Raw genomic sequence first — 16970 nt, forward strand, 5'->3', positions numbered from 1 at the left:
GATCAGAGGAAAGGATCGACAGGTAGTAGGATTCCAAAGGCAAGCCCAAGCAGAGTCTGAATATTTCAGAAGGTGCCTCACCAGAAAATGCTGAGTTTGGTTCCAGGGTCTTAAATGCATCAGAAAGTACGCCCTCCTCCTCTAGAGGAGGCCTTCACATTATCTTGTGCTGGGACACTAAACTTGAGAGAACTTGATCTGACTTCCTGAATGGAACCTGCTCCTTAACCCAGAAGGACAGAGACTAGTCCTTTCTTCTGGGGTCAGCGACCTTTGTCTTGTCCTCTACAGAACTTAACAACTGAGTTATAACTAGTTAACTGCAAAGTAAAAAACATACAGCTGCTTCAGTTCAGACTTGCTGTAGAGTAGGTTTATCAAATTGTCTGTTAATTTAACTCTTATCTTCATAATCTAGTTCCGTCTTTTTTGGGAAAGTGAATAATGCTGCCAAATGCTGAGCATTCACAGTCTTGCTCTCCAGTGCGTTTTCCCCAGGAATTGGCCTTCTTTCCCATGCTTCTCTGATAATCAGTAGGGTGGACCTTAACCAACCCTAAAAATGCAGAAATGGACACTCAAGTCCTCAAAGCCCCTGACTTTCGAATGTGCATATCTGAGTTTCCTGAGTTTGGGCTGCATCTTGCCCTTTGTTTTAGGATTGCCTTCTGTGTTCCTGGGCCCGGCTGCCTGGGTTAGTCTGTGTTGAGCAGATACACCCCTAATCCTTATTCATATAGCAGCCAGCATTTTGACCAGAGGAAGGTTTACCTTGAGGCTAATTGAGCTTAAGCTTCAGGGCCTCTCACTCGCCTGGTCCCTGTCAGAGCTGAGAACTGACAAGTGTTCTGCATGGAAAAGGAACATTCTGATAGAATCCGAAAGCATTTCTAAGTAAGCAATTCTGGTCACTTTTCCAAAAAGATCTAAGAAGAAAGAGCAGAATCTCTAAGAACCCAGTTATTTCCTGTGATTCCTTTTCTTTTCTCAATAAATAGTCAAGTTCGTACCTAATTTTGTATTATTTTTCTCAAAGAGTGTTCCCCCACCTCTGGCAAATAGCTTACGGCCTGCTTTTCGGCATTAACCTGTTATTTTTGCAGCCTGCGATGTTCTTGCCTTGTTCACTGGTGGGTGAGAGATAGGAGGATGTCCCTTGGTGTTACTCAGTTCACACCTGGGAATGTATTAGCTGTGCAAGAACTCACCCTAATTGTCTGAACCTCCCATAGGTTTGTCTGGGACAGTCGCTGCCTCTCCTGCTCCATAATTGGCTCAGTGGTGACTTACATTTTCTTGTTGCTAACTTGCTTTTTTCTTCTTGCCTCAGCTTCCTGGCCTATTTAGCTTTTTATTTCTTCCCCATAGAACACTCTTTGATGAGAAATGTTACAAGAAAATCGTCGTGACTCTCTTAATCCGTGAAACAATTAATTAAGATTCATGGAGCATTCCCTATAGAAACACCTTTCTATAAAAGAAGCTAGTTAGTTCCCCTGCCTCAACAATCTCCATATCTTCATAACACACTCTGCTTAAAGATACAGAGGCAGGCCCCCTCCTGGGCTCTGGTTCATCGCCAAACTGGATTCTCTGACTGACTTCTTCCGTAAAAGACAAAAGCTGTCAAATTAGGTAAAAAACAAAACCCAGCAATGTGCTGCTCACAAGAAAACTTGCTTCAGACCAAGTGATAAAGGGCTGAAAACAATGGGGTAAATCAAGAGATACCCAGCAAGTGTAAACATGGGAAAAGGCAAGAATGTCAATGTTTCATCAGAAAAGCTTAGATATAAGATTCAAGATAGTAACCATGTAAAGAAGGATGTTCTTTTTAAAATTAGTTTTGTATGTTTTTATTGATTTCAGAGAGAGGAAGGGAGAGGGAGAGAGAGATAGAGATATCAATGTTAGAGAGAATCAGAGGTCATATCACCTGCCTCCTGCACGCTCCCTATTGGGGATGGAGCCTGAAACTCAGGCATGTACTCTGACCAGGAATTGAATCATGACCTCCTGGTTCATGGGTCGATGCTCAAATACTGAGCCACACCAGTCTTTCAAGAAGGATGTTCTTAAATTGAAATAGGCACAACTCATGTTGCTGTCACAATCTTAGCCCAGTATGTATCCATATAGAAAATACTAGAGGCCCGGTGCATGAAATTCGTGCACGGCGGGGAGGGGAAGTAACGGGGGGTGTTGTCCCTCAGCCCAGCCTGCAGTATCTCCAATCTGGGACCCCTCAAGGGACCTTCATTTTTTTCCTTCAAGAGTGTGGTGGAAAAACCCTAGATTACCTTCTTGGATTCTTATAACCCAAATTACCAAGAACACTGCAATTGGTGGCCTACAGGGAGCTTAGCCAATGAGTTGTCAGAAAAGGTATTTACTCTCAAACTGGTTTGGCTCAGTGGATAGACCGTGGGCCTGCAGACTGAAGGGTCCCAGGTTTGATTCCTGTTAAGGGCATGTACCTTGGTTGGAGGCATATCCCCAGTGGGGAGTGAGCAGGAGGCAGCTAATGGATGTTTCTCTCTCATTGATATTTCCGACTGTCTATCCCTCTCCCCTCTTCTCTGTAAAAAAAAAAAAAAAAAATCAATAAAAATTTTTTTTAAAAAGGTGTATCCTCTGCAGCTCATGCAGCCCCTGGGTTGTGTCCACTGGGCTAGGGGCGTGTCCCTGCCACCCGGTGGTGGCTGCCGGGGTCTCCGCACACCCCAGAGGCCAGAAGCCATCCCCCCGTGGAGGGCACTAGGCTGGGGGCGTGGACACAATCTGCCACTTGGTGCTGGAGCTTGGAAAGCCTCTGGGGCGGGCGGGAACATCCCCGTCTCCAAACGCCCCAAGGCCAGCAGCCAGCCCCACCATGGGCCCCAGGCTCGAGGCTTGCAGGGACCCTGGGCAGCACGCAACGGTGGCCACCAGGGTCTCGGCAAACCTAGGAGGCCAGCAGCAGCCCCTTATCCTGGGCGCCTGGCTGGGGACGTGGCCCCAAACCGCCGCTTTGTGCAGGAGCCTTTGCAAGCGGCTTGGGGAGGCCAGCAGCCAGCCTGACCATGGGCCTCAGGCTCAGGGCTTGCAGGGACCCCGGGCAGCACACAGCAGTGGCCACCAGGGTCTCGGCACACCCCAGAGGCCAGCGGCAGCCCCCGGTCCTGGGCGCCTGGCTGGGGGCGTGGCCCCAAACCGCTTGCAAAGGCTCCTGCACAAAGCGGTGGTTTGGGGCCATGCCCCCAGCCAGGCCCTCAGGCTCGGGGCTTGGAGGGACCCTGGGCAGCACACAACAGTGGCACCAGGGTCTCGGCACACCCCAGAGGCCAGCGGCAGCCCCCGGTCCTGGTCGCCTGGCTGGGGGCGTGGCCCCAAACCACCACTTTGTGCAGGAGCCTTTGCAAGCCACTGGGGGCAGGGCGGAACATCCCCGCATCGCTATAGCAATGCGGGGATGTTCCCGCCCGCCAGGTTGCTTGGTGCCTACACCCATAGGCTCTGAGTGGCCAGGGGGCGTTCTTGGACCTCTGCCACTCAGGACCTAAGCACGGGCCTACAGGCTAGGAGCAGCCTGGGTCCAGAGGATGTTTCCTGGACCCAGGCTGCTCAGTGCTCGCATATGCAAATTAACCGCCATCTTGTTCGCTCTGATTGGCTGTGGGCGTAGTGGAGGTTCAATTTGCATGTTTCTCTATTATAAGGTAGGATATGCTGTATTACAAATGTAAGAGAAATTGATAAAAATCGAATTGTGTTATAAATCTCATGAAATTATTTGAAGGTTAAAGGCCAAAAGCAAGTAGGAAAGTGAGAAACTAACAGTGATAAACTATAATATGTGTGTGTATATATATACATATATATGTGTACATCAAGCATGTCAAACTCATGGCTCATGGGCCACATGGGACCCACAACAAATATTTTTTGGCCCAGCCAATATAACGATATGTAAGAAACACTTTAATAAAAATTTCATAACTTAATTTTTACAATATTCTATTTAACATAATATTGTTGATAATGAACTACAACGTTTGCTAATGACTGATTACTATAATTGTGTTGCATTCATTTCCCTTATGCGCCTTATGCACAGGTGCACTATTTCTCTCCACTAATACTAGCAGCGAATATTTTAGCAGCCGATGGCCACGTCATTAGTCTTGGACTCACTTGTTTGGTGTGCACAACAGGAAAGATTTTGCTTTCGGAGAACAAGAAAAATAGGTTTATTTGCATTATGCTTATTAATTCGTGCAGTTATTCAGTGTCTGGTAAGTTAATGTTCAAGAAAAAATACTAATTTTTATTAAAATGTTCTATTATTTTATGTTAACGATTACTCATTTATTTCAGCCCTTTGTATTCAGCATGTATCTAGAAAAATATACCTATGTTTCTATGAAAATTTAAGCTTTTGTTTTTTGCAGCCCACATAAACTTAAACCTTGTGTATTTGGCCCATGTTAGCCTTTGAGTTTGACATGCGTGGTGTACATGTGTCCATAAACACATGTACATGTATATGTATTATGCATTTTTCTTATACCCACTTATGAAAGAACTAGAGGCCTGGTGCACAAAATTCGTGCAGTGGAGGGGAAGTCCCTCAGCCTGGCCTGCACCCTCTCCAATCCGGGACCCCTGTGGGATCGGGCTTAAAATGGCAATCAGACATCCCTCTCACAATCCGGGACCACTGGCTCCTAACTCCTCCCCTGCCGGCCTGATCACCCCCTAACTGCTCCCCTGCTGGCCTAATTGCCCCTAACTGCCTCTGCCTCGACCTCCGCCACCACGGCTTTGTCCGGAAGGACATCTGAAATGACGGCTGGAAGGTTGTTTGTCTGTCCAGTGTAATTAGAATAGTCAGTCCTTGGGTTACATTAAACTCAATGTACATCATTTTGTGGTTACGTAGCCATCTCCCATTTATTTATATAAAAAAAAAGTTCCATCATTTTGACATATGTACATATGTGCTTTATGTTTTTTATTTTTTTATTTACCACAAGTAAAGGTCAGGAATTGTTATCTTTCTTTTAATATTTTTTTTTTTTACTGTTTCACTTTATTACCGCTGTGTATGTGCTCCATGTGACTGATGTAGGTGCTTACGTAGGTGGGTTCCAATTTATGGTGAAAGTTGCGTTACGTTGTGCTGTAATGGATCTCCGACGTAACCCACGGACCTACTGTATTACGCTTTTATTAGTATAGATTACTGACTATATTCCCTATGCTGTACTTTACTTCCCCATGACTGTTTTGTAACTAACAATCTCTACTTCTTGATCCCTTCACCTTTTTTTAAATACTCACTCAAGGTCGTGTTTTTATTGATTTGAGAGAGAGAGAGAGAGAGAGAGAGAGAGAGAGAGAGATTTGTCGATGTGATAGAGAAACATATTGCCTCCAAGACATGCTCTGACTGGTCATCAAACCCACAACCTATGTATGTGCCCTAACCGGGATCAAATCCACAACTTTTCTGGTGTACAGGAGAATGCTCTAACCCAGCAGCCGCCAACCTTTCAGACCTCACGGACCACCAGTGGTCTGCTCTAACCAACTGAGCCACCCAGCCAGGGCTTAGTGGTTCAGCCAGGCTCGCTGCTTCTTAGCGCTGGCCCCTAAAGATCAGGGGCCAGGTAGGCTTGGGGAGGGGCTGTGGAAGGTTGAGGCACCGCAGGTCGCCCCACGTCCAGCCTCTGTGGAGGCTCCAGGACCATGCTGTGCCCTGTCCCCCCGCCTCTGTGGAGGTGTGGCGCCGGGACCAGGCCTGCACCCATGCCTCTGTGGCTGCCTCTGCGGACCAGGACTGTGTAGCCCCCTCTCCCACTGCCTCTGTGGAAGGGGCCATGACACCGCCTCTCCCGCACCACTGCCTCTCCCGCACTGCCTCTGTGGAAAGGGGGTCGCTGGAACCGCCATGGCTGGCCTGGTGGCACAGGCTTGCTGGCCCCACCCCCTGCCCACTGGTCGTTCCGGAAGGTCATCAGAAGGTCGTTTGGCTGTCCAGTCTAATTAGCATATTACTCTTTTATTATTATAAATATCATGTATTAGGTTGAAAATAAAGTTTAACATTTTAAGATAGAGTTTTCTTAGGTAATATTCTCTGATAATAATCAAATCAAAAGTACATTGTAATTTTATTGCCAAAAGATTGATACCCTTACTATTGATGAATCAAAAAAAAATGACAAAACATATAGAAACAAATACAGCAAAAGCTTTATTCAGAGGAAATGCATAGCTTTGCATACTAAAGAAGATATACTGCAATATAAAGAAATTGGTACTAATTTTTAGAAATTAATACAAAAAACAACAAAAGAAACCTCCAAGAGATCATAGGTAATGGTAAAACATAAAATTAATGAAAAGGAAAAAAATTGGTTGAAATAAACTATAAAGAAAAATTTATAGTCTCTTTGAAAAGACAAAATAGAAAAACTGCTATAAGCCTAATTAAGAAAAAAAAGTTTAAAAATATGTAAGATTACAATAAGAAAGGAAACAAAACTATAGATACAAGAAAACTAAGATGATAATAAGAAAACATCACATAGGATATTAGATAACAAATTTGAAAATGTAGGAAAAATTATTTATTCAATTTGACCTGAATTCTACTAAATTTTTAAAAGTAGAAAACTTCTTTTAAGAAATGAGATTTTTAGATCTACCCTTTAAAAGGTACCAATACCCAAAATCCGAAGAGTTTACAGGTGCAGAACAGATAATTTCATGATCTTTAAATTATTCTTGGCCTGAAAGAATCAAAGAGCCTTACTTTCCTCATGAAGCCAGCATAATTCTAATGCCAGAAACAATTTTATTTTTAAGGGAAAAATACCACTTATTTTCAATGGTACAAAAATGTTAGAAAGTGAATCTGGTAATATATTTTTAAAATATGTAAAATTTATTCAAGAAAGATAAGAATGGTTTATTATCATAAAATATATCAAAGATTAAATAAAAAAGCTTATGTTTCTATCCATGCATACTGAATATAATTTTATAAAATTTAACAGGCATTTAAATAAATTTTAAAAAACTTTAAACAAAACAGTGCCACAAGTGGGTTATATAAATAATGTATAGATTTTTTCACCCAAACAACTTGTAAAACACTAATGTAGAACTAGTCAAGGATACATCCCAGAATTTCATTGCACTCTTTTCCTTGGTAACTCAGTTTACTGTGATGGGTTAGCATTAATCATAGGCTAAGACACTTATAAGTATCTCCTTTATCTCCTCTTTATTAAAGATTACATTTTCTCACCACAATTCCGGAACCTGCTATCCTTATACGTAGATGGAACTTCTTCCTCTCTGAGCCTTGGAGGGTGATGTGAAAATTACTGAAATTCAATTACTCACAGTGTTTTCCTTTGGGGAAATGGCTTCTGGGAGAACTGTCCCCACGAGTCATTTTCAGCAGTTGCTCCACCCATTTCTGTTGTAAGGTCGTGGACCAACTACTGCAGGGTGAAACTTTTTCGTAACAGGTTCTGCGACTGTGCCCTCACGGACCCACACGGCACTGCCCATTTGACTAAGTCAATTACAGGACTGCTGATACAGTGACATTGTGAGTGCTTGAGAAGATGGGAGAAATCTGCCACAACAGCTCCTGGGTCCCTTAAAGTGCACCTCGTCCTTTTCCAGAAGGCGGGGCTGCGATCCCGGGCACAGGACAGCACCCTGAAAAGATGTTCCTGGGGGTGCAGTGCTTCCTGTCTTCATGCCAACCACGATGTGCCCAGCTGACTCACACTCTACCTCATCATAGACAATTGGGCGCAAATTCGAAATGCAAACCAACAGTTATGTCACCACAAAAAGACTGTTTTCCATGCTGAGTTTAAAGGCTTCATTTGTTTAAGTCAATGACCTGGTGACCATCTGGAGGAAAGCCTGTAAAAGCTGGAGAAAAGCCAGGTCCTTGAGGAGAGCCCAGGATATCCTCGGGCTGCAGCCCTGTTAGGGAACAGGCTCACCAGACTGTGCTGTGAACTGGCCCAGCTGCATGATGGCCGGGGCCCAGGGCCACAAGAAAGCAGGGCCCCAGCGAAGAGTGAGGAAGGCACTCTCCCCTTCCCACCATGAGAAGTGGGGACCTCCAAGGGCGTGAAACCTCTGCTCAGAGAATGCTTGGTACTGGGATGGAGTGGATGAGAGGCTCTGCCAAGCTACCAGCCAAAGGCCCACTGCACCACTAGCCTGGTGTGAAGACATTGCCCTCATGCCCTGCCCTGGGACAGCATGGCATACTCTCAATTCCGACCCTCCCCACATGTACACCCAAGTCTCCACAGGGGAGGAGGATGCTAAAGGGACATCCTCCCTTACCAATGTGAGTTGGTCAGTGCTCCTGGTGAAAACTGACCGAGTCTGGGAAGGGGGAAGTGGAGCAGAGCCTGGATCACCAGGGGGTAGGTAGCAGGAAGCCAAAAAACTATGATAGAGAGACTAGAGGCCCGGTGTACGGATTTGTGCACAATGAAAGGAAATTAATTAGCAGGTGGCCGGCAGGGTGGGACTGGGCCAGATGGGCCGGACACACCCTGGAGCCAACCTCCCGTGATCCCTCCCCAGCCTGCCACATCTGGGGCGGTGCTGGGGCTCAAAAGGCATCTGTGGAGTAAGAGGGGTCTGGCAGGTGGGGTGTCTTGGCCTGGCCTTCGGGGATTGGGCCAAAACTAAGAGGTCCCAGAATGTGAGAGGGCACTCTGTAAAGTTGTTGTCGCTCAGCAGCTCCTGCTTTGAGCATCTTCCCCCTGGTGGTTAGTGTGCGTCATACCTACTGGCCAGTCGGCTGTTTGACCAGTTGGCCAGTTGCTTAGCCTTTTATATATATAGATGAGGAAACTTCAGGAGGCAAGACCATGTAAGCCTTTACTCTACATGTGTTCCACTGCCCCATTGAACTTCAATTACAAAACGTAAATTCAAAGATAAAATTATTATGAATTTCAAGATGGCAACCATAGAGCATTGAACCCCAAACATAAGTCCTTCTCAGCACAAAGCCCTGTGCAACTGCACAGCAGGCACATCCTGCTGGCAAACGGAGAAGTTCCATTAACATGGGAGACGGTTGTGTAAGTGAAACAGCAACGGACTGAGCATAGGCGCCTTTAGCAGTGATTGGCTTGGCCATTAACTATGCTGTTACTACGGGATGTCATTGAACCTCCGTTTCCCCATCTATAAAAAAGGAGCTTTTCAAGTTCTAGTGCACTAAGTTGGAATCTCTAGGAGTGAGACCCAAGAATCTGTATTTTTACATAACTCCTGGTTCTTGCTACCCAAAGTGTGATACACAGAGCAGCAGCCTTAGTATCACCTGGAAAAGTGTTAGAAATGCAGAATATCACCCCAGAATTCAGTATTCATTTTCATAAGATCCCCAAGTGATTTGAATGCACATTAAAGTTTGGGAGGCACTGATTTTCATGATCAGCCCGTTATAGGAGCCATCAATGTAGAATATCTCTAAGGCCTCATTCAGCGACCAACATTATAATTTTACGTGACAACTCAACACCAACAGCAGTTAGTGCCCACATTAGGGAATTAGGTAAATTCATTAAGAAGGGTCTTGCTTTCACTTATGTTTTAAGTCTGAAACATGTGTTTGTTTAAATGGTTTTATTCTGTTTTCATTACAGTTCTTAGTGACTGTTTACTCACACTAATTGACTTAATCTTTCCACTGTGTTTAGGAAAAAAAGACAAAGGGATTTTACACTAATGTTTTTACCTACCAGTCTCTGCAATTTAAGCATAGTCCTCCCCTTAAACTTAAGGAGATTCATTTACTAAAATAATGACTATGTTAATTTTAGGACAACTCTTTTCCAACATTGGACTTCAATTTCCTTTCAGTCTTTAGCTGAAACATGTATATTATGTTCTTCAGAGCAAATAGATTGCATTAGATAAAATTTGTGCTGAAATTTTATCCTGTATCAATCTTTTGAACAAATATGCTAATTTCCATGGAAACTGGAGATAAGACTGACCAATTTTCCAGATTATACATTTTATATTCAGAATCTCTTCAGACTGCAATGAGTACTGACTATAGGAAACTCACAGTTCTACACCTTCTTCCTAGCAGAGCCTACATTATGTATTTTTCAGCATGAAAAATATCAGGGAGCAATTTTTTCTCTCATATGATTTGTGTCAATTTAAAGAACATTTTTCTAAGTTACATTGACAAAAGGCATGAGATGATGAGTTTTCAGCCAGTCAGGTCTTGGAGTCTTAATTCTTTGATTTTGAAGCTTCTTGGAGTCTGAGATATTTCTCATGATGGATGAAAGGGGAAGATCATAAAACAATTCGCTAAGCATCATCACTTTGCATGAATTATTGGCTGATTTCAGGGAGTATGGTGGGAGGCGGGCTTACAATGGAATGGGTTTTGTTCTTTTTCCTGGTTCATGTTTAAGCATCTTCTAAGAGGATCTCAGATCTGCCATGTAGCTATCATAGCCCAGAATTCTTCTGAAAATTTGAGAATACGTCCAATGGGTTGAAATAGTACCTTTTTGAACCTGTTCTCTCTCTCCTTACCTCCAATACAGATTACTGGGTATAGAGGAGTAGTAATAGGCAAAAGATTAGAGAGAGGGTCAAAAAGACCCTATACCACTGCTTCCGGATATAAATGAATAGGTAATAATTGATTATTTTAAGGTATGAACGTTATTTCTCTCCCTACTGCTAGAAAATACAAGTGTGAGCAGTACCACCCTTATTTCTAAACAGCAGGAGTCTCTGCCCCTCCCTGGCCATGATCGTGCCCCTTCTTCATGAAATAAAGCATCTACAGGACCAAATGGATGTGGCCCCTTACAGCATGCACACGCCCGGGCGCCTTCCTTTAGATCAGGCTTTAGATTCCTGGGCAACTGGAATTCCCACGCAGACTGTTCTGCGCCCATTTCCAGAGTCTGTGTGGGCCTGACTTGTCTGTTGTTCTTGTTTATGAGGCAGATGGCAAAGTTCATCTGTGCTCCTCCAAGCCAAGTGATGCCAAGGGGTAGCTGTTGGCAGAGAGGACTAAGATGGAGCATGCTACAGGGTCCAGAGTATCTATACCATCAGGCAAAAGACCCTCCAGGTTGCAAGACAGAGCCACGTGTGGGAAAGAAGAAGGATGGTGTGTGAGCTCCATCTTGGGGTGGAAATCCAAGGGGTCCAAGAGTTCTCCATTCAAAACTGATGTTGTGAAGGTAGATTTCTCAGGACACATGGATAGAAGGAACTTGAAAGCATCAGTGTGTGTTTGAATTTCAGCTCAGCACCTATTAGCTGAGTGACTTTGCTCTAGTTCTTTAACCTCTCTGAATCTGAGCTTCCTTGTTTCTAAAACGAGGATAATGATGCCAAGCACAACAGATTCATTTTACATAACAAGTGAATAAGAGGTTTTAAATAAACACATGCATGCAGACTGTTCTGTGATGAACTATGTCTATATACCTCTCTGGAGAGACAGGTTCTTTGATTCTTAAGAAGCCACAGGTAATATTAAAACATATCTTGTATGTCAGCAGCCAATCTTTCAATTTAAGACTTTTTTGAAGAGTTTACCTACAGGCACTAAGCTTCTCCTAACTAATGCATATCAACTCTTCGTTAAATTTCAGCTCTAGAACATGAAGTACCTGCTGTGACAGAGTCTGATTGGGCTTGCTCAGGCTCATTCTCGAAGCCAGTGGTTCTCAAAACAGTTTGTCCTCATGTCCCCTTTGTAACTCTTAAAAATTATTAAGGAACCCATAAGGATTTTTTGTTTAGTTGGTCTGTATCTATCAATAATTACCGTATTGAAATTAAAACTGAGAGAAATTTTTAAAAAAAAACAACAACAAGAGAACATCAAATAATTTCTCCTATTTTAGTGACTCATGGAAATCCATCTTCAGTCTTTCATATTCTGTGATGAATTTTAAATCCTGCTTATTATTGTTTCATGGACAGAGAAACCCCAAATAGAATTTACATGGATTTTCACACGCTTCTCTTGGCCTGAATCATCACACCTTTACCTGAATATAAGTTTTTAAGATGTATCTATTTATAGACATGCTGAAATATTTACTAACAATTGTGCTGGACACTTCCTATCACATGTCAGAGCATTACCTTTCATTACTTACAGTGCTCACCTTTGCACTTCTCCTCTCTCTTCATCACATGAACACCTGCACTTCCACAGGCTTGATCTGCTATATTCCTTACAGCTTACAGCTCCACATAGTTCTGCTCCACACATCCATTCCCCACTTCCTCCTCAGTTAGCCACTTGAATCATTGCTCTTAAGATGCATGCCTTCTCCCACCCGGTCATTTTTTCTACAAACTTCATTCTACCTACCATTTAGGTTAGATGTGGTGAATTGTACTGTGTCTTCATGGTTACACGTAACTGCATTTCAGAATCCTTATTGTTGTACTAGAGGCCCAGTGTACGACATTCATGCACTGGAGTGGGGGGCCCCTCAGCCCGGCTTGCACCTTTTAGCAGTCCAGGAGTCCTTGGGGGATGTCCCACTGACAACTTAGGCCCACTCCCCATGGGGAATGGGCCTAAGCCGCAATCAAACATCCTTAGCACTGACACAGAGGCTGGAGAGGCTCCCGCCACCACCACTGTGCTCGCCAGCCATCAGCCTGGCTTGTGGCTGAGCGGCACTCCCCCTGTGGGAGCGCACTGACCACCAGGGAGCAGCTCCTGCATTGAGCGTCTGCTCTCTGGTGGTCAGTGCGCATCATAGTGACTGATCGTTTTGCCGTTCTGTCAATTTGCATATTACCCTTTTATTATATAGGACTAGGGGCCCGGTGCATGAATTCATGCACCTTGAAAGGAACTGTGGGCTGCAAGGCTGCAGTGGGCACAGGGGCAGGTCTCAGCCCATCCTCTGCACCCTCACCCAACCCCTCCCACCTCAGCCCCGGTCCCCTGTCTGCCGGCAGCCTCCCTCCCACTGCCGCCGCTCCCATGTGGTAATGGTACTGGCCCCGCTTGCACCTGCTGATGGCATGGAACAATTGGGGCTGGTGCCAGCAGTGGATGCAAGCAGCAGCTGCTGCCCTGATTGCCCCTTGGGAGAAGGGGGAGGTGGAGAAGCCCTGAGGGGTGATTGGGGCCAGCTCCAGGAGCCGGCAGCAGGTGAGAGTGGGGCCGGCGCTGGCAGCAGGTGTGAGCACAGGGCAGGACCATGGGAGCAAAGAATTTTCAATAACCACCTGAGGCTCAATGACAGCGACTGGTGCCCCACCTTGGTCTGGTGCCCCCACTCACCTGCTCCACCATCCCGCCACAGCCAACGCCTGCCATGTTCTGCACTCTGTCACCTGTTGCTGACACCTACCATGTTCTGTGCATGCCCCGGTGGTCAGCGCACGTCATAGTGACTGGTTGTTTTGGTTGTTCAGTTGTTCCGCCATTCAGTCTATTTGAATATTAGGGTTTTATATCCTATCTAATAATAGACAAATATGCAAATTGACCATACCTCCGACATACCCACAAGCCATGCCCACAAGCCACACCCACCATCCAATCAGAGCGAGTATGCAAATTAACCCAAACCAAGATGGCTACAGCCACAGAGAGCAAGGTTTCCTAGGTAACAGAGGAAGCCAAGCTTTCCACCTGCCCTTGCCAGGCCTAAGCCTCCACTCAAGCTACAAAGTTTCAATTATAGAAGGTAAACAAATTCAAACAAATGGCGGCAGAATGGAGCTTGAGAGAGCAGGCCAGGGTTGCCGCCGGCAACAGGGGAAGCAAAGCTTTCTGCACACCCTGGCCGGGCTCACCCGCTTAAGGCTACAAAGTTTCAATTATAACCCCAACACAAATGGCTGCCAGCCTCGGAGGGAGCCCCAGGCTTGGCTCCGCTCCAGGCTACAAAGTTTCAATTGTAGAAGGAAAATAAATTCCAGATACCAGGTCCTCTGCTTGGGTTGCCAGGGGGCGTGGCCGGCCTGCAAACCACCACAGGCCCCTCGCTCAGGCCGCCCCACACCCCAAGGGAACCCCCACCTGATCCGGGACGCCCTTCAGGGCAAACCAGCTGGCCCCCACCCGTGCACCAGGCCTCTATCCTATCTAATAAAAGAGTAATATGCAGATTGATCATCACTGCAACACACAATATAGCTGCCCCCATGTGGTCAAAGATCCTGCCCCCATGTGGACACAAGATGGCCACCACAAGATGGCCAGCAAGAGAGGGCAGTTGGGAGGCACCCGGCCTGCAAGGGAGGGCAGTTGAGAGGGACCAAGCCTGCAAGGGAGGGCAGTTGGAGGTGATCAACCCTGCAGGAGAGGGCAGTTAGGGGTGACCAGGCCAGCAGAGGAGGGAAGTTGGGGGCAAACAGGCTGGCAGCAGAGTGGTTAGGGGGTGATCAGGCTGGCAGGCAGAAGCAGTTAGGAGCAATCAGGAAGGCAGGCAGGCAAGCAGTTTGGAGCCAGCAGTCCTGGATTGGGAGAGGGATGTCTGACTGCCCGTTTAGGGATCCGACTGCCCACCGGGATCAGGCCTAAACAGGCAGTCGGACATCCCTCGAGGGATCCCATATTGGAGAGGGTACAGGCTGGGCTGAGGGACAACCCTCCTCCGTGCACGAATTTCGTGCACCGGGCCTCTAGTATATAGATAGTTTGGTTAGACCTGGCCCAAAAGAACCTGTCTGAGATTCAGAAGGTGGAATCTTCTAAATGACAATAAAATAATGGGAACCATTACTATCATTGCTTTCAATACAGACACTACCAATAAAGATACAGATATCCTAACGTTCCAGTGGATTTAATAGGAAAGATACTGTTAAATATCTACACTGCCTTTAGGATATTGCAGGAAATCAGTGTTCTCGGTGGATAGTATTTGCCTAAGTCATATGTTTACCAAGCAGAAGTTCCAAGTTATTGTAGTCTTTACTAATTCCTGGTCCACCCAGGGTTCTATAGTAATAGCCATCATGTGAGAATCCATTCAGGGACATACTGGAAGAGGTAGGCCTGGTACATACACTAACGGCAGTTTAGGAAGAAAGCTTTCCATCTGTGATCCAGTGAAAGGTGATACCAGAGACTTCTGGGTAGGTTTATACCTCTAATATGTGAGTAAATAATTACTAAAATTATCATAAATATTTAAACTATTATAGCTTTGAGAGTTACTAACTATCCTTAATGCTACAATAATGTGAAATCAAAAAACTTCATAGGAAATTAAATGTGCTGAATATCATCATGATCTTTGTCTGACATGAATCCTGTTGTTTATGCAAATGAGAATGAGAAGATCTCTGTACTAAAGTCTTGCTATTAAAATAATCTATTAAAATAAGAAAACTTTCCACATTAATAAATACCATCAGTTTGTGTTATAAACTTACAATTGTCTGTAGAAGGCCCCTGATAGTAAATTAATTAAATCTCTGTTCTATTATGGTGTCAGCTAATTTGGAAACCCATTATTTATTTGCCACTAATTTAGCCCAGTGAATTAATTAGAAAAAGCCTGGGAAAATAGATGCTTTGACATGAAAATTCAAACTAAGACAAAGAAGCAAGATCAACTAATTTATTTAACAAAGAGAGATAATGACATCATTTTGAAGGGGGCTTTCTCTCTTCCTGACCTTAGTCAACAACACAGGGCAGACAGCTGTTCAGAAGTGGTCAGGGAACCAGGGAGTGTTCGCAGGGCCTTTCCTGACGTCATCCTTCTCCATAATGCACTCTCGGAACCAAGTACAGTTTCATCAATCCCTGACCCGGACTATCGGCTATCAGACATGTGGTCTCTGTGAGGTTTGAAAAGGAAAGATCCTGTTTGTGGCTGAAACAACATTGCTTTTTGGGAACAAAAAAAAGTAGCCTGGTCCTGCCTAGTGGCTAGCTTAATTCCCAGACAGTGCTACCTAAAGAAAATAATACTCGAGGCAACTACTTTTTCTCCCTTCAAGGATTCAGGAAAGCCCAGAACAATTAACAGGAAAACGTTTTCAGGTCATCTCCTTGGCCAGCATGGATGGTAGCATCAAACTGGAATCTGAAACATTTTCTTCTCTTTAAAAGTTTACCAGATTTGGATTTTTCCATGGATCTTCATGAAAAGGCGAGCTAAGCTCTGCTAACACGCAGCATGATCACCTCTCACTTAAAGCTCTAGCCCAGTGGTCGGCAAACTCATTAGTCAACAGAGCCAAATATCAACAGTACAACGATTGAAATTTCTTTTGAGAGCCGAAAACCGACTTCTGAGCATGGGCCACGAAGTTTCAATCGCACTGTACGTGTGCGCCCGCACGTGGTATTTTGTGGAAGAGCCACACTCAAGGGGCCAAAGAGCCGCATGTGGCTCGAGAGCCGCGGTTTGCCGACCACTGCTCTAGCCGATCCAAAGGACATGGTAAGTACTGACTAGATATCAGCTATTGGGCTGCAGGCTCCTCTCAGTGGGGAACCAAGAAGCCATCTCTTTTCCTCTGGGAGCTTTCCATGCATTGAGCCCACTGGAGCAACGCCCGGCACATATGTAGCCACAGATTTTCATAAATAATGTATAGGCACATCTAAGGGGGCCTAATTTAGACTGAGGCATTAGGGAATCCTTCTCTCAAGGAATTACATTTACCTTAAAACTTGAAGAATAATTAAGAATGATCTCAGATGCAGAAATTAAAGAGGAGACTTTTAAAGAAGAAATGAGTTGTCTAAAGACTGTGAGGCAGTATTAAGGATATTTTAGAAAGTCCAGTAAATTCATTGAGAAATGGAATTGGAGCCATGGGCCAGGTGGGATCAAGGAGGCGTGGGAGCTGTGTTAACATTTGTATTTTATCCTCAGGGCACAGAAAAATGGTCAGTGATTTTAAAGAGGAAAATGGCATGTTCAAGTTAACTGGCCCCAAAG

The sequence above is a fragment of the Cnephaeus nilssonii genome (assembly GCF_951640355.1).
Source record: "Cnephaeus nilssonii genome assembly, chromosome: 14".
Classification (NCBI taxonomy): domain Eukaryota; kingdom Metazoa; phylum Chordata; class Mammalia; order Chiroptera; family Vespertilionidae; genus Cnephaeus; species Cnephaeus nilssonii.